The sequence below is a fragment of the Ranitomeya imitator genome, chromosome 5, assembly GCF_032444005.1.
Source record: "Ranitomeya imitator isolate aRanImi1 chromosome 5, aRanImi1.pri, whole genome shotgun sequence".
Classification (NCBI taxonomy): Eukaryota; Metazoa; Chordata; class Amphibia; order Anura; family Dendrobatidae; genus Ranitomeya; species Ranitomeya imitator.
The window spans coordinates 399561477-399575912 of NC_091286.1; positions in this window are offsets into that span (position 1 = coordinate 399561477).

Below are 14436 nucleotides of genomic sequence, written 5' to 3' on the forward strand. Positions count from 1 at the left end.
TAAGTAGTTTCCTAAGTTGCCTAAGTAATTTGTTTTAGAGTGCAAGTACACTGCCCTACTTTATTTTGTAGAAAAAGAAATCTCTGCATAATTTTCTAAATTGGGCAACGTACATTTGAGAAATCACAGCTGTTTTTTTTGTTACTTTGTTTATTACTCAGATTTTCTTTCTTTCTTTCTTTGCTCAAAAAATGTTTTCGTTTTCCTAATCATATTGAAATCAATGTTCACCAAATACTTACTAGTCAAGACAAGACTAAGGTTAGATATTTTTCAAAAAATACTATTTTTAATGTTAAAAGCTAAACTAAAATACATCATTCTTTCAGATAAAATACAACAAGCCAGGTGTGCTGTACATTGAAACATTGTGCTATGCTCGCGCTGTTTAGCACGAGCGTAGATCGTGGTCCCACTGTGGTGTGGCCCAAGGAGAGCCTGGAGGGGTATGACTAAGTGCCTCTCCAAGACTGAGCCCGGATGCACGGCAACAGACGGTGCTGCCACCTGAGGATAGCCCAGGGAGGCAAGACCAGGTGCTACACCAGGACTGACCTTGGTCACACGGTAGCTGACCCTCAACAAGCTATGGTGGTGCTGGCGGACAAGACTGATAAACAGGCAGGCAGGTGTAAGACCCAGTTCCGACTGGATGGGCAGGAACAGCTTGAAAAAACTTGGTTAAGGGCAGGTACGACTGGAATACAGGAACAGGTAAAACCCAGTTCAGACAGGATGGATAGGAACGACTTCAGGAAGAACTGAGTCTCTTGCAAGGGGGTATTGGACCGCAATTGCAGACAGACAAGGAACCGCTTGTACTCACAGGACAGACATGAGCAGGTTCACATTGAACACACTTGGACAAGTAAGGACAAGTACACACAGGACAGACAGGACCAAGTTCACACAAGACCAACACAAGGACAGGTACACACAGGAGAGACACACACAAAATTTCAGCTCACCCTTCTTGAATGATCTCCATAAGATTTAATCAGTCCGAGCACGGAAAGGGCTTCTGCCAAAGCTCTCTGGGAACGATGAAAGTGAAAAAAGAATCCAGCTCAGGAAAATAATATTTTATAATATATAAAATCAAAATTCTTTATTTCAAATTATTTTTTTTAATAAGAGAGGAAACACTGCATGTCAAAAATCAGCTGTGGACTAAGAACATTCAGTGTTCGAAATGCGTTCAGCTGTATCATGGTTGTCCTTCCATTTTTTGGATATTGCTGATTTTTTATATGCAGTGTTTCCTCTCTTTTTAAAAAAATAATTTGGAATAAAGAATTTTGATTTTATATATTTTCCTGAGCTGGATTCTTTTTTCACTTTCATCACACACAGGAGAGCCAGAGCCAGACTCACACATGGTTTTTTCAATGAAATAGCAAGAGTACATGCAAACCACTAATGTTGCACAAAGGCAACAGATTAGAGAAGGGTACTGTTTCAGACACTGCAGGTTTTTGGGAAAGGAACAGGTTCAGATACTGCAGGTTTTAGGAATAGGAACAGGTTCAGACACTGGGAATTTAGGAAAAGATCCAGAATAGATACAAACAGGTTCACGGATAGGTCCAAATTCAGACAAGGACAGATGCTGATACAGATACAGGTACAAGGTACAGGGTTTAGGGTACAGGTCTGGGTATTCAGCCCCCAGGGTGGCAGGAACAAGCAAGGACCTGGCAACTCAGCAGTTGCACAAACACACTGAAAGAAAATGTTGTTCAGGCACCTTCCAACAGGTAGAGGTGCCTTAAGTGCCAAGTACCTCTGGGGACACATTAGGAGAGCACGCACAGTCTCTCTAAAAATCAGATCAAAGGACTGTAGGAGAAATCAGAAATAGATACATGTAGTCAATCCTGAGGCAGAAGTAATTTTGTACTTCAAAACGTTTTGAATAAACCACTACTTTTTCACTCATTATACTGGAGTATACGTCTCGGTTCATGCAAACTGAAAAAGCTGAGGGCACCATCAGCCAGAATCAGCATGAGGGGTCTACCTAGACTGTGTCAGAACCTATTGCAAGAGGAAAACCAAGAAACACACTATATTCCAGGGACCACCAATGAAATATTCAAAATAACAAATTTTATTAGAGTCCACATCAAACCAAAAGATTAAAAACATTTAAAAACAAGTCATACATACCTCATGTTGGGGGTTAGACCCCCTGGACATGAACGCACCTAATGCATGCAGTCTGTTAACAGGTGATATAATGCTAATATCAATAACCCTTATTCCAATAGAACTGGCCACTGGTCAATGTGATCTAGGGATTAAGATATGTTACCAAAATTTGTTGTAGGAGTTTGCTATAACCTGAGGGAATCATGACATTTGTATACAATAATAAGGCCTAGCAATGATGAAATTATCAATATTTTTGTTGACATACAGTAGTACTCTAAGGATACACAGAGATATTATCAATAAGAGATGGTAACAATGATTATTATAGTGTCCTATGTTGCAGCACAAATACCTCTGCAGAAAACACAGTTTTCTAGAGCACATTCCCCAATTTTTCCCCAACCTCTATACTACGCCAGATGTAGAAAAAAGTGACCATGTTGCCCTGCACTGTAATAGGACCTCTCCTCCCCCACACTGAAAACAGTATTCTCAAAAATAATATCCTTTAATTAGCCCCTACAGTAATAATAATAATAATCTTTATATAGCGCTAACACATTCCGCAGCGCTTTACAGTTTGCACACATTATCATCACTGTCCCCGATGGGGCTCACAATCTAAATTCCCTATCAGTATGTCTTTGGAATGTGGGAGGAAACCGGAGAACCCGGAGGAAACCCATGCAAACACGGAGAGAACATACAAACTCTTTGCAGATGTTGTCCTTGGTGGGGTTTGAACCCAGGACTCCAGCGCTGCAAGGCTGCTGTGCTAACCACTTAGCCACCGTGCTGCCCTGCTACAATAATAATATCCCACATTCTGGACCCCATGTGTCTTTACATTCTGGACCTTACGTGTCCTCCCATTCTGCCTCATGTCTCTCCATACTGCTCCATTGTCATCCATAATAGTATAATGCATCCCATAGTCATATAGAGTAGTATAATGCAGCCCCATAGCAGTATAATGCAGTCCCATAGTGGTATAATGCACTCCTATAGTATAATGCAGCCCCATAGTGGTATAATGCAGCCCCATAGTGGTATAATGCACCCCATAATATAATGCAGCCCCATAGTATAATGCAGCCCCATAGTAGTATAATACACCCCATAGTATAATGCACCCCATAGGGGTATAATGCGCCCCATAGTATAATGCAACCCATAATAATAATGCAGCCCCATAGGGGTATAATGCACCCCATAGTATAATGCAACCCGTAATAATTTTGCAGCCCCATAGTAGTATAATGCAGCCCCATAATATAATGCACCCCATAGTAGTATAATGCACCCCCATAATATAATGCAGCCCCATAGTGATATAATGCACCACCATAGGGGTATAATGCACCCCCATAGCAGTATAATACAACCCAGGGGCGGATTATAATAGGGTCAATCTGGGCGGTAGCCCAGGGCCCAGTGGTGTGGGGGGCCCTGGGCTACCGCTCAGATTGCCTGCCGCCATCAGGGCATTACTGCCCTGACTGGTGTTTTGGCCCGGTGGGCAGAGGGGGCCCGCATCGGGACCCGTCTCATCTGCTCACCGAGCCCTTACTGGCGCTGCGGCAGTTTCACCTATTGACATGTGGGCACATGCCCGCACGCCAATAGTTAACAACAGCCGCCAGCCAATTGGAGGCTGGCAGCTGAAGTCGGCCACAGGCGCAGCGCACACGTCGCCGGCGTCTGCTGGAGGGAGCTCGCCGCTAGAGCGCCTGTCAGGTGAGGAGAACTCGTTTTTTTTGTGAACGGCAATCCGGGGGGCCCGGGGCAATATGTTGGACACACTGGGGCAGATTGCTGGACACACTGGGGGCAATGCTGGAGACAGTGGGGCAGATTGCTTGACACACTGGGGCAATATACTGGACATACTGGGGCAGATTGCTGGACACACTGGGGGTAATATGCTGGACACACTGGGGCAGATTGCTGGACACACTGGGGTAATATTGGAGACACTGGGGCAGATTGCTGGACACACTGGGGGCAATGCTGGACACACTGGGGCAGATTGCTGGACACACTGGGGTAATATTGGAGACACTGGGGCAGATTGCTGGACACACTGGGGGCAATGCTGGAGACACTGGGGCAGATTGCTGGACACACTGGGGGCAATATGCTGGAGTCAGACAATGGGGCAGATTGCTGGACACACTGGGGGCAATATGGAAACACTGGGGCAGAATGCTGGACACACTGGGGGCAATAGGCTGGAGACACTGGGGCAATATGCTGGAGACACTGGGGGCAACATCCTGGACATTTTGGGGGCAAAATGCTGGACACATTGGGGGAAGGATGCTGGACACACTGGGGGCAGGATGCTGGACACATTGGGGGCAGGATGCTGGACACATTGGGGGCAGAATGCTGGACACATTGGGGGCAGGATGCTGGACACATTGGGGGCAGGATGCTTGACACATTGGGGGCAGGATGCTGGACACGTTGGGAGCAGGATGGTGGACACATTGGGGGCAGAGATGCTGGACACATTGGGGGCAGAGATGCTGGACACATTGGGGGCAGAGATGCTGGACACATTGGGGGCAGAGATGCTGGACACATTGGGGCAGAGATGCTGGACACTGGGGGCAGAGATGCTGGACACTGGGGGCAGAGATGCTTGACACTGGGGGCAGAGATGCTGGACACACTGGGGGCAGGACTGGAGACATGGGCAGAATGTAGATACGGGGCATGATTGGTGACACGGGGCAAAATGAAAGACATGGGGCAGGATTGGAGACAGATCGTGCAGGATCATGGGGCAGGATGGATACGATGGAGACTGATGGGGCAGGATGGGGAGATCATATGGGGCAGGATGGATACTCATGAGGGCAGGATGGGAGAACATATGGCTGGAGCCAGGAATGAGATATGGGGCCAGGATGGGGGATATTATTATTACCATAGGGGCTAATTAAGGGATATTATTACTTGTTATGATAGGCAATTCAGGAACACAATGTACATAGCGATCAGAGCACACACAGTGATCTGACAACAACCCAAAATAACAGAACGAGCTCTGAGACGTGGGAACTCTGTAGACCGCAATTCCTAATCCTCTCCAAGCACAACTAGAGGCAGCTGTGGATTGCACCTAACGCTCCCTATGCAACTCGGCACAGCCTGAGAAACTAACTAGCCTGAAGATAGAAAAATAAGCCTACCTTGCCTCAGAGAAATACCCCAAAGGAAAAGGCAGCCCCCCACATATAATGACTGTGAGTAAGATGAAAAGACAAACGTAGGGATGAAATAGATTCAGCAAAGTGAGGCCCGATATTCTAGACAGAACGAGGATAGGAAAGATAACTTTGCGGTCTACACAAAACCCTAAAGAAAACCACGCAAAGGGGGCAAAAAGACCCTCCGTACCGAACTAACGGCACGGAGGTACACCCCTTGCGTCCCAGAACTTCCAGCAAAACAAATAGACAAGCTGGACAGAAAAAATAGCAGCAAATAGCAAAGAAGCACTTAGCTATGCAGAGCAGCAGGCCACAGGAATGATCCAGAGAAACACAAGTCCAACACTGGAACATTGACAGGAAGCATGAATCAAAGCATTAGGTGGAGTTAAGTAGAGAAGCAGCTAACGACCTCACCAGATCACCTGAGGGAGGAAACTCAGAAGCTGCAGTACCACTTTCCTCCACAAACGGAAGCTCCCAGAGAGAATCAGCCAAAGTACCACTTGTGACCACAGGAGTGAACTCTGCCACAGAATTCACAACAATTACTGCAGTGATGTATTTATTTTATTTTTTGAGGACACTGTTTTAAATGGGGGGCGGTCCTGTTACTGTGTAGAGTCACACTATGTCGCCTCTTTTTCTTCATGTGGTGTAATGTAGAAGTTGGGAAAATTAAGTAATGTGTTCTGCAAGCGGAGCTCGAGATAACTGTGTTATTTCCTGCAGAGACGAGTTCTGGCTGGATTAAGTGATGGCGGTCTGTGCTGGATGAAAGATGAAGGACTTCACTTAGAGATGTCACGCAATTAACAGTAAAAAGAAAGCATTTGCACTACTAAAGCAGGATGGCACCATTGAAGCTCTAAAAAACTATAGGGAGAAAAATACTTTATCTAAAAAACTAATTAAAGCTGCCAAAAAGGAAACAGAGAAGCACATTGCTAAGGAGAGTAAAACTAATCCCAAACTGTTCTTCAACTATATCAATAGTAAAAGAATAAAAACTGAAAATGTAGGCCCCTTAAAAAATAGTGAGGAAAGAATGGTTGTAGATGACGAGGAAAAAGCTAACATATTAAACACCTTCTTCTCCACGGTATTCACGGTGGAAAATGAAATGCTAGGTGAAATCCCAAGAAACAATGAAAACCCTATATTAAGGGTCACCAATCTAACCCAAGAAGAGGTGCGAAACCGGCTAAATAAGATTAAAATAGATAAATCTCCGGGTCCGGATGGCATACACCCACGAGTACTAAGAGAACTAAGTAATGTAATAGATAAACCATTATTTCTTATTTTTAGGGACTCTATAGCGACGGGGTCTGTTCCGCAGGACTGGCGCATAGCAAATGTGGTGCCAATATTCAAAAAGGGCTCTAAAAGTGAACCTGGAAATTATAGGCCAGTAAGTCTAACCTCTATTGTTCGTAAAATATTTGAAGGGTTTCTGAGGGATGTTATTCTGGATTATCTCAATGAGAATAACTGTTTAACTCCATATCAGCATGGGTTTATGAGAAATCGCTCCTGTCAAACCAATCTAATCAGTTTTTATGAAGAGGTAAGCTATAGACTGGACCATGGTGAGTCATTGGACGTGGTATATCTCGATTTTTCCGTGCCGCACAAAAGGTTGGTGCACAAAATGAGAATGCTTGGTCTGGGAGAAAATGTGTGTAAATGGGTTAGTAACTGGCTTAGTGATAGAAAGCAGAGGGTGGTTATAAATGGTATAGTCTCTAACTGGGTCGCTGTGACCAGTGGGGTACCGCAGGGGTCGGTATTGGGACCTGTTCTCTTCAACATATTCATTAATGATCTGGTAGAAGGTTTACACAGTAAAATATCGATATTTGCAGATGATGCAAAACTATGTAAAGCAGTTAATACAAGAGAAGATAGTATTCTGCTACAGATGGATCTGGATAAGTTGGAAACTTGGGCTGAAAGGTGGCAGATGAGGTTTAACAATGATAAATGTAAGGTTATACACATGGGAAGAAGGAATCAATATCACCATTACACACTGAACGGGAAACCACTGGGTAAATCTGACAGGGAGAAGGACTTGGGGATCCTAGTTAATGATAAACTTACCTGGAGCAGCCAGTGCCAGGCAGCAGCTGCCAAGGCAAACAGGATCATGGGGTGCATTAAAAGAGGTCTGGATACACATGATGAGAGCATTATACTGCCTCTGTACAAATCCCTAGTTAGACCGCACATGGAGTACTGTGTCCAGTTTTGGGCACCGGTGCTCAGGAAGGATATAATGGAACTAGAGAGAGTACAAAGGAGGGCAACAAAATTAATAAAGGGGATGGGAGAACTACAATACCCAGATAGATTAGCGAAATTAGGTTTATTTAGTCTAGAAAAAAGACGACTGAGGGGCGATCTAATAACCATGTATAAGTATATAAGGGGACAATACAAATATCTCGCTGAGGATCTGTTTATACCAAGGAAGGTGACAGGTACAAGGGGGCATTCTTTGCGTCTGGAGGAGAGAAGGTTTTTCCATCAACATAGAAGAGGATTCTTTACTGTTAGGGCAGTGAGAATCTGGAATTGCTTGCCTGAGGAGGTGGTGATGACGAACTCAGTCGAGGGGTTCAAGAGAGGCCTGGATGTCTTCCTGGAGCAGAACAATATTGTATCATACAATTATTAGGTTCTGTAGAAGGACGTAGATCTGGGGATTTATTATGATGGAATATAGGCTGAACTGGATGTACAAATGTCTTTTTTCGGCCTTACTAACTATGTTACTATGTTACTGGTGAGTCAGTGTTACCTATACACTGACACTATACACTGTACACTATATACTGAACTGAAGGGTAAATTGACTAGATCAATGGATGTTTGACAGGTTATAGTTTCACACAGCAACTATTTTTCTGGAATAATCTGGTTTAGGTATATGATGACCCCGTCACATGACCCCGTCACGACCCCATCACATGACTCCATCACATGACCGGGGGTCCACATTGTCTGAACAGCCCGGGGCCCTGGTACCCTTAATCCACCCCTGATACAACTCCATAGTATAATGCAGCCCAATAGCAGTATAATGCACTCCATAGTAATATAATGCACCCTCATAGTCTAATGCAGCCCCATAGCAGTGTAATGCACCGCTTAGTATAATGCAGCCCCATAGCAGTAAAATGCACCCCCATAGTATAAGGCAGCCCCATAGTAGTATAATGCACCCTCATAGTATTATAATGCAGCCCCATAGTAGTATAATGCACCCCCATATTATCATGCAGTCCCATAGTATAATGCAGCCCCAGAGTAGTATAATGCAGCACCATAGCAGTATAATGCACCCCATAGTATAATTCAGCCCCATAGTAGCCCGCTGATGTCAGCTGCCGGCTTGTGATTGGCTGGTGGCTGCTAACTGTTGCCGTGAGCCTGCTCATCAGGCCCCATACACCACTAAAGGCAGTAATGCCCGGATGGCACCTCTGAGTATATGTAAATGTCTGCTGCTATGGTTATTAGCAAGTGAAGCAACAATAGCTTAATTTTATACTATGCTTATTTTTGAAAGAATATAATGTTGAATTTAGTATAGTCAACTTGTAAGTATGGCTAATATAGTGTTAGGGGTCGAGTTCCTGCCTCTGCACAGGGGGAATCTCGGGCCATCTCCGCTGCGGTCTCCCATTCTTCTCTTGCCGCAGTGGAGCCTGCTCAGCGGAGACGTCGATCCCAGCGTCTCGCTCAGTCTGACTCTGTGCTAAGGGTTACTGCTGCGTTACCTGCTTCTCCCATTGAAGTCAGTGCTGGGCAGCAGCGAGCGGACGCTTCTGGGGCTAAGTCCTGCTTTTCACATTCTGAGCATGCCCTGAGTAAGATCTCTCAGTGGAGATCGAGGGTCACATGATCAGATACTGCAGCTAAGGTCCTTGTAGCTGCTAGGACTAAATCCTGCTTTGCACTCTGAGCATGCCCAGGGCGAGATCTCTCAGTGGAGATCCAGGGTCACATGCTCAGGTGCTGCAGCACTCCATTGGTCCTTCTTTGTAAGGTCCTAAACATGCTGCAACTATTTAAGGCTCGCATGGCCGCACGGCCATGCGCTAATATCAAGTCATATGTGCTTTGCGCCAGTGTGGTTATGCATAAGTGTGTTCAGGGACCCGGCTGAAATAAGCCCCTAGAATACCGGCACCTCCGGTGAGGAGATTGTATGAGTGTGTTCAGGGACCCGGCTGAAATAAGCCCCTAGAATACCGGCTTCTCCGGTGAGGAGATTGCATGTTGTATAACCACAGACTGCTATCAGCATGGCAGTAAGCTTGTGCTCCTGTGAGGCTAACAGGGCGCAGTGCTTTCCTCTCACGGCTGCTCTGTGAGGTAACAGAGCTAGTCTATACCGCCAAACAGTGCCACCATTCACTAGCAGCAGGTTCTCCCTGCACGGTGGACCCCGGGCTGCGAACGCACCATTTATGATAAATATCTATTTCTACTCGGTGCGTTCCGCTAGCCCTAACATATAGCATTACTAAAATATTTTTTATGTTTTAAGCATTATCATATTTTTATTGTGTAAAAATTCTCCATCATTTGTCCAATAGGTTCTTATCTACTGGTGTGTTATTTGTGGCCCTTCATTTGGAATTCCTTCTGGATAAGTTAACAATATCAGGAATAGTTAGGAACACATATGCCCAGATATAGGACAGACTACATTCTTAGTGAAGCCTGAGCCTACGCACCAAGACTGGGAGCAGATCTTAGGCTGGTTTCACACTTGCGTTTTTGAACGCATGCGTTTTTTTTAAAAAACGCATGGTACAAAAACGCATGTAAACGCATGTAAACGCTGCGTTTTTTTAAAAAACGCAGCGTTTACACGCGTTTACATGCGTTTTTGCATGCGTTTGCGTTTTTTTGGGGATTTTCAAAAAAAAAAATTAAAAAAAAGGTTACCAGACACAACCAATGGGAATAGAGAGGGCGTACATGATTGGCAATCAATATATAGACCCTAGGGGAACAGAAATTTTCAGAGCTTGCTACTGTTTCCGGTGTCCTGATGGATCTTTCAATGGCGAACTTTTATTTCAAACTGGAGTTCAGCTTCAAGATTTTCCTTGCCTGTGTTTTTGCTTGGGAGCAAGACCGAAACCGCCAAAGATGGAGAAGGAGACAGCGTCGGCGATTTGGGAGGCACCCCATCATTGAAGTGCGTGAGACCCGTGGAGCATATCACACGCTCTATGCGGAGCTGAATGCCAACCCGGAGAAATTCCAGGATTACACCAGAATGTCTCAAGATTCTTTCCGGGATTTACTGTCTCGTGTAGAAGGTTCCATACGGCGACAGGACACACGGCTCCGTAGAGCAATTCCACCCGAGGAACGTCTGTTAGTGACATTACGGTACGTTCCAAAACTAAACCAATGACAGTCCAAATTTTTGGTTATGACATGTATTTTTGGTTGTTTTTTTTTACCTTTTTCTTATTTAAAAACACCATTAAGAGCCGATTTAAAATGTTTTTTTTGTTTCCTTTTCTTTTAGATTTCTGGCCACAGGAGAGAGTTTATCTTCCCTGCACTTCCAATACCGCCTTGGAATCTCAACCCTGTCCGGAATTGTTGTGGACACCTGTCGTGCGTTATGGAATGTACTCCGTGAGGAGTTTATACCCGTACCCACCGTGGACATGTGGCGGGAAATATCAAAAACATTTTTGAACGTGTGTGATTTTCCAAACTGTTTAGGGGCAGTGGACGGGAAGCACATCCGCATTGTTAAACCTGCCAGAACCGGATCTGAGTTTTTTAATTATAAAAAATATTTTTCGGTAGTGCTCATGGCAATAGCGGATGCGGAGTGTCGCTTCATCGCCGTGGACATTGGAGCTTTTGGCCGTGGCAATGATTCCCAGACATTCAAGAGCTCGGATATGGGCCGTCGGGTATATGGCAACAATTTTAATTTTCCCCCTCCACAGCCTCTCCCCAACACTCAAGGCCCACCGCTGCCATTTGTTATGGTTGGGGATGAGGCCTTCCAGATGTGTGAAAATCTCCTGAAGCCCTATTCTAGTAGGGACTTGGACCACACACGCAGAATATACAACTACAGACTGACCAGGGCCAGAAGAACCGTAGAGTGCAGCTTTGGCATTCTGGTTGCTAAATGGCGCATTCTTGCAACAGCCATCAATCTAAAAGTGGAAACTGTGGACGAGGTGGTCAAAGCCTGTGTGGTTCTACACAATTATATAATGGCTAAGGAGCGACCCCACATTGAACTTGATGAACCAGTTTCACACCAATTGCCAGATTTTCAGCATCACCCGATGCGGTCAACTGCAGCCGTTGGTCTTATGCGGGACCAATTTGCGGCCTATTTTGTGTCCGATATTGGACGGGTTTCATGGCAGGACAATGTTGTTTAAATGTCCTGTTGTATGTTAATGTTTACCAATTATTAAATACTGATACAAATTTTTCTAATAATAAACTTTTTTGTGTTCACCAGGTCTCCTGTCTTTTTCCTCTCTAAAAAAAGGTTGAACAAAGATGGGCAGTAGATATGTATATCATAATTTGTAATCCAAAACCAGGAGTGGGTGATAGTTGATGAGGTAATAATTAGATTTTTTTAATCATAATTGACCTCTGTTGCACTCCCTATTTTGGTTTACAAAGAATGATATAAACACGCATACTTATAATAATGTAACCAGATTTAAATTTCTTTATTGGTAATCTTCTTGACGTCATTGCGTCAAGACTGGCACGCTCTCTATACCCGTCAAGTCAAGTGTAAGAAATAATGAATTCATGATGAACATATACATGATCATGAATTCAAAATTTCTTACACCTGCCCAGGTGAGGATAGATAGTTAGCGTGTGCCAACCATTGTCCCATCAGTTTGACAAAAATTGTCACATAATGTGCTATATAGAATATGGTGAATATACAAGTCAGTAATCAACTAAACAGGTCAGGTGTCTATTTTGACATCTGACCGGTTCAGTTGAGTTCTGAACTTGATTGCCACCATTTTCTCTTTGTACAGTGACACTACACTAGTTAAAAATTAAAAATAAGAGTATGGAAATAACTACTATTTTTTTGGCCAACTCATATCTGTATACTAAAGAAACACATATAGATGTTGTCTGGTATTTTATACTACTGGAGATATGTGTAGGCCAAAAGAATAAGTGTGTGACGAAGTTTATTGGTGTGTATTGAGAGCGGTGAAAGACACAATAAACCAAACATAATTGTTGCAAATAAACTTTTTTTTTATTGAGGAAAAACAAAACAAATTTATTTTTTGGTACCGCGCCGGGTTGAACCACGCCGGCTTGGGGTTGAGTGACGTAACTGGGGGGTATTCAGAACTGAAGCCTGGCTCACCGTGGAGGAGGCAGAGGTGGCAGGAGAATGGGCAAGAAAACTTGAAGGGTCTGGAAGTTCGGGGATGGGGCTTAAAACATGAGGGGCTTGAGACACACTGGAAGGTTGAGACACATCGGGAGGTGATGGGGGAGGAATAATCAAAGTTTTTTGTTTTTTATGCGTTTTGCCAGTTTTTCGTTGGGTTTTCCGGGTTGGGGGAAGTCTTGTTGGGCTAGGTTGTAAAGTGTGGGCGGGAGACACGTCAGGACCCGGCTCCACAATTACACAGTCAGTCTCCATTGTGGAGCGCTCGGCAATGTCTGAGTCCAATGGGGGAAAAGATAAAGTCCCGCCTGGGTCCTGGTGCCTCGTTGGGGGGGGGGAAACAAAAACCCTCCCAGGATCCTGGTGCCTCGTTGGGGGGGGGGAACATAACACCCTCCCAGGGTCCTGGTGCATCGTTGGGGGAGGGAAACAAATCCCATACCAGTGTCCTGCTGCATTGCTGGTGGGGGGGAACATAAAGCCATGGATGGGTCCTGCTGCATCGGGGTGGGTCCTGCCCGGAAAGGTATGGCTTGGTCGTGCTGCATCATGGGGGGCCCGGTGCGATACGCCATGGATGGGTCCTGCTGCATCGGGGGGTGTCCTGCCCGGAAAGCAACGCCTCGGTCCTGCTGCATCGGGGTGGGTCCGGTCCGATATGCCAGGCCTCGGTCCTGCTGCATCGGGGTGGGTCCGGTCCGATATGCCAGGCCTTGGTCCTGCTGCATCGGGGGTGGGCCGGTCCGATATTGCATGGATGGGTCCTGCTGCATCGGGAGGGTGCCGGGCCGATAAGCCACGCCAGGGTCCTGCATCATCGTGGTGTCAGCGGAGGAGGTCCAAGCCGGAGCAGCGGTCGTCACGGTGGTGGAGGTGGGATGTCCAACAGCACTCGTCATCGTGTTGGCGCTGTAGTGGAGTACACCTGTAGAGGGAATAGAGGTGGCCGTGCAGTGGTATGCAGCAGAGGTAGGAATGGTGGTTACTTGTGACAGTGACGGCACAGTTGGATATGCCGCCACATTACGACTCTGACTCTGCTGCATAGCCTGCACAAAAGCAACATTGCAGGCCTGCATCACACTCAGCTGGAGATCAGGGCTAAGGTGTTCCAACATGCCCTGTTCGATTTGATTAAAAAAATGATGAGCTGGCTTCTGGAGGTCGGCTTTCACTTGATCAACGCTTTTGGCGACATCCTGGATGCGGCACTCTAACAGGTTATGGGACACATCCATTCTGTCACCTAAAGCCTTGATAGCTTCGTGTAAAACCGAGCTCAAGTGCAAAAACTCGGGCATGAGGGACCTATCCGAAGCCCTCTGTCGCTGCCGGGATGAGCCCGCAAAAATGGGTGCAGCGAAAGAGGACTGCGAAAGGGGAAGACCTGATGGGCCAGCCCCCTGGTCTCCAGTGAGTGTGGAAGACCCACCTGGTGCTGCGCTGCTGGATGGCTGGGACGGGTCCGTGGCTGCCGGCTGAAGGACCGCTCCAGAACCTGTGGCGACAGTCGTGCAGTGTGTGCTGTGAAAAAAGAAAACAGAAAATTAATACCAAACTATAACAAGACGGTACATCCTGTGGAATTAAAAATGACAGATTATGTCAATG